The sequence below is a fragment of the Amblyomma mixtum genome, chromosome 7 (genome assembly GCF_055824585.1).
Source record: "Amblyomma mixtum isolate Tamu chromosome 7, ASM5582458v1, whole genome shotgun sequence".
NCBI classification, from domain to species: Eukaryota; Metazoa; Arthropoda; class Arachnida; order Ixodida; family Ixodidae; genus Amblyomma; species Amblyomma mixtum.
In genome coordinates this window covers 137,212,062-137,228,873 of record NC_143018.1, presented here as the reverse complement: position 1 = coordinate 137,228,873, position 16,812 = coordinate 137,212,062, and positions in this window count along the sequence as shown.

Below are 16,812 nucleotides of genomic sequence, written 5' to 3'. Positions count from 1 at the left end.
TCCCCGAGCTGGTGATCCACCACGCTGGCTACCGAGCCGTATCGGTGTCTATATGTTGTTGCGTCAACGTATAATACGTCTTTTGCCCGGCGAAGCTTCTTTCGTGGAATTCAGATCTTGCCTTTCTATTCGCCTTATGTATATCTGGATGCATGTTTTTTGGAATCGGACTGGTCTCAATGATCCTCCCGATTTCATTTGGAACGCTCGCTGTGCTATTGATTTCTTTCAAAGCGTCCCTCATGCCGAGCAACCGCAGCGTGCTTCGAACAGCATCAGCATCGGACAGCATCAGTCTTGTTTTCTGCGCGAGAAGGTTGGCCTCGATTTGTTCTTGTACTGTGTTGTTTATGCTCAGTTTAAGGAATTTCTCCGTCGAAGTGTTGACCGGCAGTCCGAGAGCGCATTTGTATGCTTTTCTAAGAATTGCCTCTAACTGCTCCTTTTCTTGCTCGAGCGGTGTTTGGTAGGGGACGCCGTATAAGATCCTACTGACCACGAGGGCCTGTACTAGCCTCCATGTGTCTTCCTCCTTCATACCTCTTCATCTGTTGGAAATTCTTGCAATCATCCTGGTGATCTGTGCTGTGGCATTTGCTAGCTGTCTGATCGTGTGATCAATACGACGATTGCTTTGGATCCACATGCCGAGGATCCTAACTTTCGATACTTCCGGAATCTTCGTTTCCCCTATGTAGATATCTATGGAGTTTTGCAGATCATACCCTTGTCTGTAGACTCTGAACACCTCGGATTTTTCAGGGGAGCATGCGAGTCCACAGTGTCGGGCGTATGAGTTGACCGTGTCTGCTGCTCGCTGAAGAAGCTCTTGTTTTTCTCCTAAAGATACCCTTGTAACCCAGATTGTGATATCATCTGCGTAGATGGCATGCCTGATTCCTTCAATTTCTTCGAGCGCGCTTGCTAAACCACCCATTGCAATGTTAAAAAGCATAGGTGACTGCACAGAGCCTTGCGGTGTTCCTTTTTCGGGGGTGTTTAAGGTGTCAGTCTTGATGCCTCCTATTACAATGGTAGCGGTTCGGTTAGTCAGAAAGGCTTTCACATAGTTAAATATATATTCTCTGCCCACAACCCAGTTTGCTGAGCCCCTCCAGCACAGCCCTGTGACTGACGTTGTCGAAGGCCGCTTTAAGATCGAGAGCGAGCAAGATGTTTTCTCCATGTTTTGGAACGGTAGTAAGCACCTCCTCCTTGATCTGCAGGAGAACGTCTTGTGTCGATAGGTATTTTCGAAATCCAAACATAGTTTGCGGCATGAGTTCGTTGTCCTCAAGGTGGGTCTGCAACCTGTGATGCACAACTCTCTCGTACACTTTTCCCAAGAATGATGTTAAGGAAATGGGTCTTAGATTTTCCAGGTTTGGAGTCTTTCCGGACTTCGGAATCATCACTATTTCCGCATGTCCCCAGTCGTCCGGGAGGATCCCCTGTTCCCAGTGTTTATTGACTAATTCCGTGAATCTTTTGATTGAATTGTCATCCAGATTCCTTATTATGGCATTGCTGATGCCATCCCTCCCTGGTGTTGTGTTCTTTGTGGCGGACATCACAGCGTGTAAGGGGTTCGTCCAGAGTGGGATTCGCTTCGCCCGTGTATGCCAAGCTTCTGTCGGCGTGTGTTGCATTGCCGATATAACGCTGCTTGATGTTCTGTAGCAGTTCCTCGTCAGTGCCTCGGAACTGGTGCGCGATCCTTTTGGTCGTCTTACGAGTTTCGGATTTTGTCGTGGTTGAGTCTGAGAGCCCTTAGCAAGGCCCATGTCTTGGCCCAACCTAGAGTCCCCTGAAGTTCGTTGCACTTTTGGTTCCAGTCGCGCCTCGAGAGCTCCGTCGCATATTCTTCGGCTTGTCTGGGGACCTCAGCGATCTTACGCTTGAGCCGCCTGTTATGCTTTTGCCTTTTCACCTTTTTAGTAGGCCCCGTCTGGCGTCCCACAGGTGTAAGAGATGTTTGTCCACGTCGGGTGTGTTGGTAGTGAGGGCGACTTTTCGGGTTAGTTTTTGCCAGTCTGTCTTAGAACCGAACGGGCGATGGCGTTCTATGGACTCCCTGACAGCGTTGCAAGACGCTGTCGTGTTTCACTCTTAGAGGCGAAGCTTAACATCTTAACAACACATGAGTGACACAAGCAGCAACACTGCGCTTGAGGCTTTCGCCTCACCACACTTTAGGTGAACAAAGTGCCTCCCAGAATTTTTTTCCTCTTGCATGTCAACCTTAACAAAAGGAAAACAGCTCGCATTTGGGATGAGAAATTTTTTCCGATGAGAATTCACAAATACAATAGGCACTTAGCGATATCTATCTGCTCATCAAAAAACTGAGATCAAGCTTGATCTACAAGAAATTTCTGGAGGTCATAATAGAGACGTACAACAAAATACAACTCGTCAGCGTTCGTAGAAGACAGGAGAAATCTGAGCATATATGAGTAATGATTAGATCAAAAGTCGCTTTAAATGATTATGAAAAATGGAAAGATTAAGAAGGAAAGAGCTGAACATCGAAAGAACGGATGAATCATCTAGCATGTCATCATTTATGTGAGCTATCAATATATCGAGAGTGGCTGCCAAAGAACGTGAGAATTAAAACTTAGGCTCTCGGTAAATGTCGCTCAGTTGCTGTCGAAAGTAAGAACCCAAACATAACTGATTGAAAACTGAAAACAAGCTCTCATGTTGTGTGAGATACGAGGGCGTTAGTTTTGTGAAAAATATACAAAAGCACGACACCCGTACAAAAGCTGTGGTGGGTTATACTTAGCTGTGTGAACAAGTTTGAACTTGTGATATTTTTAGTTCATTTTTAGCCATCTTCGCCTTAACTTGGGATAAGGCGAGTTGATATGTTAAGTTACGACTGGACCATCTCTAGCTTGAGGCTTTATTTCGTGCGCTTCCTTTGCGTGTGTGGCGGGGAAAAAAGGTGGTGGGTCGAGGACAGCAAATTTGCGCAGAAGCATTACCTTACGATATTCCAAGTGTTGCAGGGAAGCCGGGGATATGAATATGCTTCAGATTTGCTGTTAACCCGTGTAAATATTACAGGCGCTCATGACCCGCTGTCTTGGTGCAGAAGCTATCTCGAACCCGGGCTCCATGTGGTAGCGCGTTGAACTTCGGGCTTGGAAAACACTGATGGTTCGAAGTTTAGGAAAACGAGAACAATCGGGTATTTATTTTATTTATTTCATACTGCAGATCATCTTACAGATCCAAGCAGAACAAGATAACACAGATACACGGGTAACAAGTAAAATAAAAAGAAATAACAAGTAAAATAGAAAGAAAAACTAAAAATAAAAATAAAAAAGGCATGCAGGATGACTATGCGCTTACATTTTATCATGTCAGAGAATTCCACTCACTGATGGTACGCGGGAAAAAGGAAAATTTAAAAGTGTCAGTTCTAGCAAAGTACGGGGTAAGTGAACCGGGATGATGGTGACGCGTGATGCGTGTAGCTAAAAACGATAAATAGGGTGCAGGATCAAGAGCCAGTTTGTTATTTATGAGCAAGGAAAGAAATTCTCGTCGAATATTTTTTCTTCTTACCTCAAGAGGTTGGATACGGTTAGATTTCATTAGCTCAGACGGAGAATCAAAAGGTGAAAATTTAGAATAAATAAATCTTATGGCTTTTCTTTGGATTCTTTCAATTTTCTTAATATTAGTATTAGTATATGGATCCCACACCACGCATGCATATTCGAGCTTAGGCCTGATTAGTGAGTTAAACGCGAGAAGTTTAACCTGAGGGGGAGCTTTGGAAAGTTTATTTCTTAAAAAATAGAGTTTGCGAAAGGCGGACGAACAGATATTTTCCACATGTGAATTCCAGGACAGATTGTTAGTTAATGTTACACCCAGGTATTTAAAACTGGAAACTTCCTGCAGTGGTGTTTGTCCGAGATGGTACCTGTGCTCAAAAATATTTTTTTTACGTGTCACGCGAAGGAGGTTTGTTTTTTCTTTGTTTAAAGCCATGTCCCATTTCTGGCACCAGGTAAGGATGTTAGTTAGAGAAGTGTTTAGGTCAATCTGGTTATTTGAACATGTAATATCTCTGTACAGCAAGCAGTCATCCGCAAACAATCGAATCTCAACGCCCGGAACAGTTGTGTCGACGATGTCATTAATATATAGTAAGAACAATAAAGGCCCAAGAACGCTCCCCTGAGGCACTCCAGAAGTGACTGAAAGAGCTCCCGATTCCTCTCCATCAATCGAGACATACTGCTTACGGTTAGTTAAATAGTTTGAAATCCAGGTAACTAATATCTCAGGAAGGCCAATAGATTGAAGCTTTAGAATTAATTTATCATGAGGGACTTTGTCAAAAGCCTTGCTAAAATCTAAAAATATTAGGTCAACTTGGCCATTATTGTCTAAGCTTAATGCAATGGAGGGAACAATTGTTACTAATTGGGTTACTGTTGAATATCCTTTACGAAAACCATGCTGAAATTTAGATAAAATGGAGTGCCGATTTAGGAATTCATTTATGCGATCAGCAATGACGTGTTCAATTAATTTACAACAAGATGAAATAAGGGAGATTGGGCGGTAGTTTGACAGCATTAAACGATCTCCTTTCTTAGGTACAGGGATGATTCGGGCACAATAACGAAACTTATTTATATACTGAATATAGAAGAGCAAATAAGCAAGAATTAAAAATTCACTGCGTCGAGTGACTGGATGAGCCATTTCAACAGGGCCGAAAGCGTCCTTTCGCACTAAGAGCGACATATTACGAAACGTCTGCTATGGTACCGCCCCTCTATGAAGCTGTGGTCAACCCAACATGAGGCACGCTTCTCTAATATCCGCATTAATGAGATTTGCACAGCATCGTAGCAGGTGGAGTCACTCGTTGCAGACTCAACCCGTGGGAACGGGAGAGGAGAAACTGCAAGTCCGCTGCTAATTCCTGTAGTGGAGGAACCGTGCTGCAAGCGGCTCCGTGTCCCCGAAAACAGAGGTGGTCCTTGCGACGCCGCGACCCTCAACTGCGGCGAGCTCTCTACGGTGGGAACAGATCCTGAGGGAAACGGGTAATTGATGGCTCCGTCCCTTTATTTCCTCCAAAAACTGATACGGCCATCAATAATGGCCTGCTACAAATCTTTGCAGTCAGGTGGCTATCGGTAACAGTTAGGAAGTGAACTACAAGAGTTAGTTAAATTTACTGGTCAACAATATTTGAATATCTTTAGACCTACGCCAACAATGATACTATTACACAGCAAAGAGCTTCCCTTTACACAAGAACCCTGCTTTTAAAAATTAATAGCCGGCTTCCCTGAAACGCCTAGTATGTCTCCGGCCGCGACATGGTTCACAAAGATGAGAAAGAGAGCGGTTAACGAGAAAATTCTCTGCTGGCTGCCGCAGACTCTGGGATGGTGACATGGGAATTGAATACTGTATTTTGATGCACAGGATGCCGTAGATCTCTAGATTCAATAAACATCTTTATCGAGCTGTGTGCGGCATAGCCTGCGTAAATAAATACCAGATGATTTTTTCAAACTCTTAAGATTTTATTTAAAAAATTTTGACAACTAAGTCGGTGCCGTACGTGCAGGTAGATTGTAGAGCAAAACATATATTATGGAATCAGTAAAAGTAAGTACACAGCTAGCTAACGTTAAGTAATCACCTTTTTTCGATTTTACCAGCAAAAGTCAAAATTCAAAATTGATTCATTTGGTTTAGTGGGATCTATTGTCCGAAAGCAACCGAATGTATGAGGGACGCCGTAGCGCAAAGCACCGAATGATTTCGACCACCTGTGGTTTTTTAAAGTGCGCTTACGTCGTATTTTGGCTCCATTTAATGGCGACCGCTTTGGCGAGGATTAAACTCGCGTCTTTCGGACCAGCTGCCGAACAACATAACCACTGTGCCACCAAGGCGGCTTGTAGGAAACAAGAGTCGAGCCCACTTATAACGAACACAATAGTTGTGCTCATTGCGTTCGTTGTATCCGATGTTCGTAGTAAGTGTACTTTTAATTTTCAGCCAGAAATACGAAGTCCGACCAAAGAAACTTTCGTTTCTTAGAAACGTCCAATATGCACGTCGCCTTCTTCGAAGTAGACGATATAGCGACGCTCTCGAAGCTCTGAAAAGCGTGCGTACGTAGGTTTCCGTCCGAGGCCAAGCATGAAGCTTCTGTAAGAACGTGATGTAAATAATCGCGGACAAAGCGTTTATGGAAACCGGTGGCAGCTCGACATCCTCCTCAGCAGATTCTTGCCATTCGGGGAGCGCTAGTTCGCGCACAATGGCTTCCGCACTGCATCGCTTTGCAGTGTCGGCGTCATGATTGGCATGTCTCGAAGTCATCCCAGGCAAAGTCATGTCCAGCCATCTGTGCATAAACAACGCCTTGTTACAATTCAACATGTGTCAAATCACACGCAACTTCCACCGCGACTTCTGTCGCTTCTTGGCCTATGAACTGGGTTTTAGGGAACCAATTTCCTATGCACGCCGCTTCATTCATTTCCACCGCGGTGAACAGAAACGGAACATGGCCACCTTCAGCATCGTCTGGTATGAGCACGCGCTGTATGCAGAGCCGATGATGAGACATACTTAGCCCATGAACGACGCGCATGTACGGTGGCTGAATCCTGCACTTCTATTGCGAAAGCAATACAGCTCGCAGTTTGAGCCCTTCATTGTCGTCCCGGCGGTGTAACCACGTTTGACCTTTAGCATGACCCCCGCTGTGACGTCACGCCAGACGGAGAGAGACAGAGCCCCAACTCGAAACCAAAGTAAATAACTACCTAGTGCACCTGTCCAGCTGACTGAAGGAAGATATGCTAGAACTGAATTCAAAAAAGACAACATTTATCGTATTTCGCCCAGTTAACAAACCACTGCACAATACAATAACACTTAAGTTTGATGACCAATGTCTTTCCTCGGTTAAAGAACAAAAATTCCTTGGCGTATTGTTCCAGGAAGAATTGCCATGGACGCCACATGTGAATCATCTAACAAATGAACTAGCACGAACCGTAGGATGTTTATACAAAGTAGGGCACATAATTCCTCTATGGCTAAAACAATTGTTGTACAACTCTCTGTTCTATTCAAAACTAATATATGGGATGATGGTGTGGGGAACCACAACAAAAGGTAATTACAATAAGCTCATAATACTGCAGAAAAAGATATTACGTTGTTATGAAAACTATTATGGACGTTACCAGCTCCTACAAACTTCTCCTTTGAAACGCTGAGGGCCGACCAGCTATACTACTATAAATTACTTCAGTTGGTACAACTCCGGAAGCTGCACATTTGCGACAGGGAAGAGAACTCTACTTATCCTTTCCGACACAATAAAAGACGCATGCCAAAAACTAGAACCAATTATGGTAAACAAACAGTTCCTTATCAAATGGCTTCAATTCTTAATAAACTTGAAGGTAACTTAAATTTCGCATCTAATATTAGCACATTCAAAAAGCACATTAAAGATGTCCTAATAATATCAGGTGTTTTGTACGGAGAGTGACGAGTACTTATGACATGCATACACATGTTGTATCCTTCTCTTGTACCATGGTTTTTCACTTTATTTTTTGTTATAAGTGTCCTTCAATGTATTGTATACTGAACAAAATCTCTGTATAATATCCTTGCATATTTTTGTACTTATCATACTCTCTTAACGTTGTGATTATAATGACATAATTTACCCACATTCGTTTTAATTATGTGACTTGCTTTCTTCTTATGTTCAAATTTGTATTGCATTTCCGTCGACTGCAGAGGGACAGAGACCTCGTCAGGCACCACAGCCTTTAGCCTCTGCCCCTGCAGCAGATGCTGTAACTGCTCTGCTCAAATAAATCTTTTCAATTCAATTCAATTCAACTCGTTTCGTCGCGGTCGTCCCAGCGTAACCACGGTGCGGCGAGCAGCAGCTGCGCGTCGCTGCCGCGAGGACGCGCTCGCTATGATGACGCCACGCCAGAAGGAGATATATCGGGCTCCGACCCGGCTAGTCGCAATCGTCCCGGCCTAACCACGCTGTGCATTTCAGCCAGGCCATGTCGTCCGACATGCACACGGCAAGGTTGCAACGATTCGCTCAAGCTAGGAAACGACGGCGGGCTGAAGAAACGGATGAAGTTGCTTTCGCAATTTCCGGGCTTAAACAAGCTGAGCCTCGGACAATTTTTTATTCCGTGGAAGAGGTTTACACGGCCATAAGAAACACCACCAGAAACACGGCAGCCGGAGCGGACAGAATCGACAACGCCCTAATCCGCAACCTGAGCGACGACCTCATACAAGAGCTCGTCAGCTTTCTTAACAAACATTGGGAGGCGGAGACGGTTCCCGAAGATTGGAAACACGCCGATGTAATAATGATACCTAAACCTGGTAAAAAGCTACAAATTGAAAACCTCAGGCCCATATCACTCACGTCGTGCCTTGGCAAGCTTTACGAACAGGTGGTAACTTTAAGAGTGGAAAATTACATGGAAGATAACGACTGTGTACCACATACCATGTTCGGCTTCAGAGCGAAGCTCTCGACGCAGGACGTTCTCTTCGAAATGCAAGAAGATGTCCTGGGAAACGTACCTCAGACGGGAGAAAATGTCATAATGGCCCTGGACATCAAGGGGGCATTCGATAACGTCAGCCATGAAGCGATCCATACGGGCCTAGACAACCTGGATTGCGGACGCAGAATCCACGGCTTCGTGAAAGCCTTCCTGTCAGATAGAACTGCCACCATCGGCATAGGAGACCTTCGATCGGGTAAAATTCGCACTCCAAACAAGGGAACACCCCAAGGGTCAGTTAATCCACCCCTACTCTTCAACATAGCTATGATAGGCCTAGCTCGAAAACTACAGAACATCGAAGGCATCAGGCATGCAATGTATGCTGACGATATTGTCACGGCTTGACGTACAGGCCGGCGGCGAGAACGGGTGAAGACAGGGAGCACAGAAAAACGGGGAGGTCCACCAGCAGCAACGTCGTCGTCGGCGCGCGGCAAACACTCCTCGTCTTTTTCTTCCACTCGCGACACTACCTCCCCCTATAAAGAAGCATCGTCCCGATGCTAACACGAAAACAAAGGCACAGGGCGGAAAACCGCACAGGCGCACAAAAACTCCTGCTGGCCAGTGTAGAAGGAGGTAGGAAAATCAGTTCGGGGCAGGCGATCATCGCGCGTAATACGGCTTAAGCCGCACTACGTGCACAATTTCAGGGCGGGGTGAACGACGTGATGACGGTCGTGTTCCTTCGGGCAGCACCTCGTAGTTAAGTTCACCGATGCGGCGAAGAACTGTATACGGGCCAAAGTACCGCTTTATGAGTTTGTCGGAGAGACCTCGACGGCGTACCGGCGTCCACACCCAGACCTTGTCTCCAGGGTAAAAATGTACGTCGCGTCGACGGAGATCGTACCGACGAGCGTCGGCATGCTGTTGGTGTTGGATGCGGAGTCTCGCGAGTTGCCGAGCTTCTTCCGCGCGCTCGCATACTATTCGGGCACCATCGTCTACGTCGACAGGCGGCTCGTGCGGTAGCATAGCGTCAAGCATCGTGGTGACCTGTCTGCCGTGGACCAGCTGGAAAGGGGTCATACCGGTCGTCTCCTGGACAGCGGTATTATAAGCGAATGTAACGTAGGGCAGTACCGAGTCCCAACTGCGATGGGCGACATCCACGTACATGGCGATCATGTCGGCCATGGTCTTGTTCAGCCGCTCCGTCAGCCCATTCGTTTGCGGATGGTACGCCGTAGTTCGGCGGTGGCTGGTGCAGCTGAGACGGAGGATCTCCTGTGTGAGCTTGGCCAGAAACGCGGCACCCCGGTCAGTGATCAGAATGGCAGGGGCACCGTGACGGAGCACAATGCACTCAATAAAAAATTTGGCTGCCTCAACAGCTGTCGCAGACGGAAGTGCTCGGGGCTCCACGTATCGCGTTAGGTAGTCCGTCGCTATAATAATGTACCTGTTGCCGGACTGCGACGTCGGAAATGGACCAAGAAAATCCATTCCGACAGTGTGGAACGGAACAAGCGGTGGTTCGAGTGGTTGGAGAAGACCAGCTGGTCGTATGGGTGGTGTTTTGCGCCTTTGACACTCTCGACAAGCTCTTACGTAGTGACGCACGTACTTAGGAAGTGTCGGCCAGTAGTACCGTTCTCGAATACGTGAAAGCGTCCGGCTGTAGCCAAGGTGACCAGCTGTAGGATCGTCGTGGCAAGCTTGGGCGACCTCGGAGCGCAGGTCCTCCGGCACAACAAGGAGCCACGACCTCGGGCTGCTGTCGAAGTTCTGCTTGTACAATACGCCGTGCATTATCTTGAGCGTCGGCAGCATGCGCTGGAAAACGCGAGGCACCGCAGCTTCGTGGCCTTTCAAGTGCGCCATCAGCTGACCAATCTGAGGATCACTGCGTTGCCGAGCAGCCATATCTGCCGTGTCCAATGCCCCAAGAAAGCCGTCCTCTTCGTCATTTTCGCCTCCCGGTGCAGGCTCCACAGGGGCTCGAGACAAGCAGTCAGCATCATGATGTTTGCGGCCGGACTTGTAGGTGATGGTGACGTCGTACTCCTGTAGCCGAAGGCTCCACCGAGCAAGGCGGCCTGCGGGATCTTTAATATTGGCGAGCCAGCACAGCGAATGGTGGTCGGTGACGACACGGAAAGGGCGACCGTACAGATAGGGCCGGAATTTGGTGATGGCCCAGATGACAGCGAGGCACTCTTTTTCAGTTGTCGAGTAATTGCCCTCCGCCTGCGAAAGAGCTCGGCTGGCATACGCAATAACCCTCTCAGCGCCATCCTGGAATTGCACAAGCACTGCTCCTAGTCCTTTGTTGCTGGCGTCCGCGTAGAGTTCAGTGTCGGCGTCTTGATCAAAATGGCCTAGTATGGGGGATGTTGCAAGGGCGTGTTTTAATTGGCGGAATGCTGATTGTTGCTCCTCGTTCCACTCAAAGGCAACGCTATCCTTCGTAAGGCGGTAAAGTGGCGCCGCGATCTGGGTAAAGTTTCGAACGAAACGCCTGAAGTATGCGCAAAGACCGAGAAAGCTTCTGACGGTCTTCTTGTCCGACGGTGGAGGGAAGGATGCAATGGCAGCCGTTTTCTCGGGATCTGGCCTCACACCCACTTGGCTGACGATATGACCAAGGAACTTCAGTTTACTGTATGCGAAGCGGCACTTCGAAGGCTTGAGCGTAAGTCCGGCGTTCAGAAGAGCTTGAAGAACTGCTTCAAGACGCACCAGATGGTCTCTGAAAGTGCTTGAGAAGATGACAACGTCATCCAGATACACGAGACATGTCTGCCACTTCAGACCGGCTAGCACAGTATCCATGACTCGTTGAAATGTCGCGGGCGCTGTACACAAGCCAAACGGCATCACCTTCTCATGGAAGCCTCATGGCTCTCAAACCAATACTTCGCTGTGGCTTCCAGGGAGAAGTACAGGTTTTGCAGGCATTGCTCTGGAGTCCACCCGTTATGTCGCGCTACTCTTTCATAGTGTTGGACCCAGTCTTCAACATCGTCAAGGCCATCGCCACGGAACGGCACGATAGATCTTGGAGTGAGAGGCACGTAGACGATCCTCGATGCAATCGCGGGGTCGGTTTGTTGTGACTGGGACGCCATGGTGACGTTGGCTGTGCTAGATGTCCGCGATCCCTCGGGCAAGAGTCCGAATTCCGGCGCTTGGCCTTGCTGGCGTGGGCTAGCGCGAGTCTCAGTTTCCGCCGAGGGCTCCTCCAAGAAAACTCGACGGCCAGGACTTAGGACGGGGCTCGAACTACGAGGCGGGGTGCGCTGCATGAGATGCGTTACCCAGCACCTCCTCCAAATGTCACGGCTTGACGTACAGGCCGGCGGCGAGAACGGGTGAAGACAGGGAGCACAGAAAAACGGGGAGGTCCACCAGCAGCAACGTCGTCGTCGGCGCGCGGCAAACACTCCTCGTCTTTTTCTTCCACTCGCGACACTATAACAGTCTGGACAAACACGGGCTGTCTCGGAGAGAAGGAAGAAAGGCGACAGCAAGCGGCCTCTTGTGTAGAGCAATACCTCGCAGAAAGGACTCGCATGCTCGACCGAGAAATCGGAACTGCTGAGGGTCTGGAGAGGCAAGCAAAACCGGACCGTCCCAACCAACGAGGACCTAAAACCCAACGTCTACCTAGAAGGGACGCCCATACCCGAAAAGACAACAATAAGAATTTTGGGCATGTGGGTTCAGTCCAACCAGCGCAGTACTCACACTTTTACCCTACTGAAAGCAACAACGCTACAAGTCGCACGCATGATCGCCCGCATCACCAACAGGCGACATGGCATGCGTGAAGAGGACACACTAAAACTAGTCAGAAGCCGAGTAGTTAGTAGAATCACGTACAGCCTACTCTACCAGTGCCTCAACAAAAACGAAATACAACAAGCGGATGCCCTGCTACGCAAAGCGTATGACAGCGCTCCGACTACCACGCAACACGTCTACAGAAAAACTCATGAAAAATTCAGGGGGCACTTTGACTGTCTAAAGTGGGTAGAGGCGGAAGCGTTTTCCGCACCACCTCCGCTGTTTCTGTGGCACTGGTGGTGTCACATATATTTGGGTACTAATTACTAAGTGATGGCAAATCACTAATTAATTGTTAATTGCTGATTAATGCCTGAATACTAATTAACTGCTAATTAATTACGCTTAAGCTTCGCCTTTAGGAGTTGAACGCGACAGCGCGTTGTAGCGCTGCCAGGGAGTCCACGCAACGCCACCACCCGTTCGGCGCGATGCCTTGCCCTTTGAACGCAACGCTTTTTGAGGAAAGGAAATGGCGCTGTAATTCTCTGTCATCTCGGTGGACACCTGAACCGCACCGTAGAGGAAGGGAGGTGGGAGTGAAAGAAGATAGATAAAGAGGAGCCGTAATGAAGAAAATGAAAATTGCATTTGAGGAAAGGAAATTACGCAGTAACTGTCTCACATATCTCAGTGGACACCCGTCAAAATTCAGGGGGCACTTTTTTGCCCTAAAGTGTGGTCACTGATGTGTGGTTAAGATGTTAAGCTTCGCCCCTAAGAGTGGAACGCGACAGCGTCTTGCAACGCTGCCAAGGAGTCCATAGAACGCTATCGCCCATTCGGTTCTACGCCTCGCTCGTCGGTAAATTGGTTTTTGAGGAAAGGAAATGTATCTGTCTCATTTGTCGGTGGACACCTAAACCTCGCCGAAAGGGAATGGAGGAGGATGAGAGTGAGTGAAGACACGGTATTCACTAGACGCGCCTTTGTTCATTCCAAACCATCGAGCTGGCATGGCGGAGTGGATAGCGTGCTCGTCTCTCACGCCGAAGACCGGGGTTCGATTCCTGAGCTCGACCAATTTCTTAATCGCTTTTATTTATTTATATGGCCTCACTAGTAAAGCTAATTAGGCTAATTAGGTAATTAAGCAATTAACTAAGCTCAGTCCCACTTACTTGGAACATCACTATACGATCCCTTCAATTGGTTGTATGGTTACTAGCCAAAGTGCAATTGGCCCCGTTTGAAATTCGCGCACTGTGACGTCACGACCGTTTCCACCAATTGAAAAGCGTGACATTTTCTGTCGACAACTGCTGCTTACAACGATGAGACATTAAAGGCTTCCGCCTTAAACTCCTCTGAGGAGCTGCGACAGGCGCAGCTAGAGTCGCAAAAACTCAGGCTGTTGCGAACAACGACTGGAAGAGCGCTCCTGCAGAGGCTCGGATACCGCGAGCAGATGCGAGAAATGTCGACGACGGCAACGATCCCCGACGAGTTTTGCAAGACCCTCAAGGTAGCTCCAATACGAAAAAACATGGATCCCAACCTCCATCGAGGCAGAAGAGAAGCGAGGGCCGAATTCGTTGAGAAAACATACGCTCCTTAAGGCACGACCGTGTATACAGACGCGTCTTGGAGAGGAGCAGATACCAAAATCACTGTAACGGCGGTGGCGGTCGATTCGTCTTTACGCGAAATGACCAGCGCGTCTCTCCGAGGCTGCACAGCTGCAGAGTCCGAGGAAGTAGCCGTTGCTCTCGCGGTGGCGGAGGGCTATAGAACCGGGCGGTCACTAACAATACTCATGGTACCTCAAACAGCCTGCCGAAATTACATGAATGGCAGGATAGGTCGTCACGCGCTCCGTATACTCCTCGCAGCGAGCGGGAGAATTAAAAACCAGGAAGAACAAAATGACAAGATCCCACACAAAATTGTGTGGGTACCGGGGCACACGGGGGTGGCAGAGAACCAAGAGGCCGACAGGATAGCTCGAGGATACATTACTTTCCGAGCATCCGACGAGACCGCGGAACTCTTGCCAGCACCTAGGGAATACTCGGCCATACTACAAAACTATAGAGGCAGAAGAATGCGATATCCCCCACCGCACAAATCTCTCAGCAGAGAGGAAGCTGTCACTTGGAGACAATTACAAACAGGCGCTTTCCCAAACCTACATATACTAAACAAAATGCACCCTACGATATACACGGACAAATGCCCCTGGTGCGACGAAAAACCTACTATACCACATCACATGGGCCTGCCAAAACATACATGTGGTCCCCAAAATACAAAACCCGAGTGCGGAGCAGTGGGAGACTGCTGTTCAGCGACTGCTGTGAAGACCAACAAGGTCTGGTAAAGCGAGCTCAACGGGCGGCAGAGGCAAGCGGAGCCCTGGACTGAGGGAAACCGACCACTGATTAGAGGCGGACGACTTCGACAGAGAAGGCTCCGGGGGGTAGAACCAAGACGTCTCTGAAGATGCCCCCAAACCACAGGAAAAACTATTAGTGTAAATAAAGTTTTACCTTCCCTTCCTTCCGTGGCGAGAATAGCCTTGACGCCATATTCGTTGAAGGCAACACGTGGTGCGTACCAAATTTGTGAAGAACGAACAGAAACTCCTATATTTTTCGCCACGTCACAGATGATTTCAGAAGCCACTCGACGAGATAATCTGCGTCGCCCTTACGAAACGCCTTTCTTGTTGCACGCTCGACAAATAACAACATAAAATCAGGCATTATGCAGCATTTCCAATTCGGCTCGAAGCGTACGATAGCGCACGCCCCAGAATATCAGTTGGTTGGACTTTCCGATGAAAATGGAGAGCCACCAGTCACAGCCGGTATTGCTCGCTAAAGCGAAAGTTTGCGGACTCTTCCACCAGCGCAGGTGTCACCTTTTAAGGCATTTTTTTTTGACTGCTCGATTTGGTAAAACTGTCGGTTCGTTGTCAATTTGTCGCTTTCCCGACTGCATTATTTGGTAACGCAATCGTTCAGAGGGCGGGTGTCATTAGTGGTCGGAGCCAATTACAAACTCCAAGCTTAGCAAATAAGCGGGTTTTTCGGCTGCGCGGCCGAATTCGCTGCTCCTCTCCGTTCGTTACCGTGTCCTCAGTTACGGTGTAATGGTTGTTCGTTGTATTTTAAATGCAGTCCCCATTGCCCTAATGATTATTATAACTATAGCACTACCCTCGTTCGAAATCAGCAAACGTTCGTTATGATGCGGTCGCTCGAGCAGGCTCGACTGTTTGTCTACAGGCGTAAAGCTTTCTCAATCGATACGTACGGCACGCACAAGGTAGGAGTGGAGGTACAGAGACGTCTGCATGGGGCGAATGTTCGGGTTTTAGCGTTAGCTGGCGCAGAACGCAGTTTTGCCATATTTTGCCAAAGTTCCGCAAGTGCTACTACATTGTGACCGCCACTATAGTGAACAGCTTTGCGACGGCGATAGCAACAAGCATGTTTAGCGGTACTCGAAGAAAACGATCGCTGCTCTTAGCCGCAATAAATTTAAAGCTGAGAAAGAACTGTTTAGGTAAAGTGCGAAAAGCAAGTAGCTACAATGTCGGACGACGTAGTACCAACAGCGCTTAAATGCGATACTTCGAGATAAATATGGTCGCACTACGCGACACAAAGTTATAAGGTTCGTACCGAGGTTATGAACAAAAAGCATTACAAAACTTCACGGCAACATGATCGATATGCTAATAATGGCACAGCTTCTTTCTCCTGTTCATTCGCGCTTTAGAATTCGACCTGCCGCAGCTAAAGATATAAGCTCACTTTGCACTACCCGAAATGGCTCGCTGAGTGACAGCTGATGAGCCAGTTCTTTAAGTGAAAGAATGCATATTTCAGGAGCTTTCCACTTCTATTCCCGCACCGGACTTCTCGAGAATATTCTTTACAGAAAACGTGATATTTCATGAAGGCTGCCTTGATTTTGACAACGCGTGCTGCTAGTATGGGGCACGTAGGAATGCCTGCGGCTTTCCGTGACACCCGCACAAAAGCATCAACCGAGCCATGTGCAAGAAAACAAATGTACTCATGTGGGGTCTCCCCAGAGTTGTGTCGTCGACGTCCCAGTCCTACTTGGTCGTTCAAGGTAAAGTGGGCGTTATACACCGAGGTCGAACAGCTTGAGTTTGCTGCCAGTGAAGTGTCTAGACAAGCTGCGAGGGCGAGAAAGTTCACTATTTGAATGCTGCAACCACTACGTTTTCTGATGAGCATGGTCATGCTTTCCTGATTACATATGCGGTGCGAAGCCAAGGCCAAGCAAAAAGAAAAAAAACTGCGGGAGGCGTGCTGGGCTACATCTCGTTTTGTAGGTGTAAATTTTGTGGAAAATCTAGTATTCCTTTTTAAAACAGAGCGCAATACAACGAACAATCGAGCATATAGAC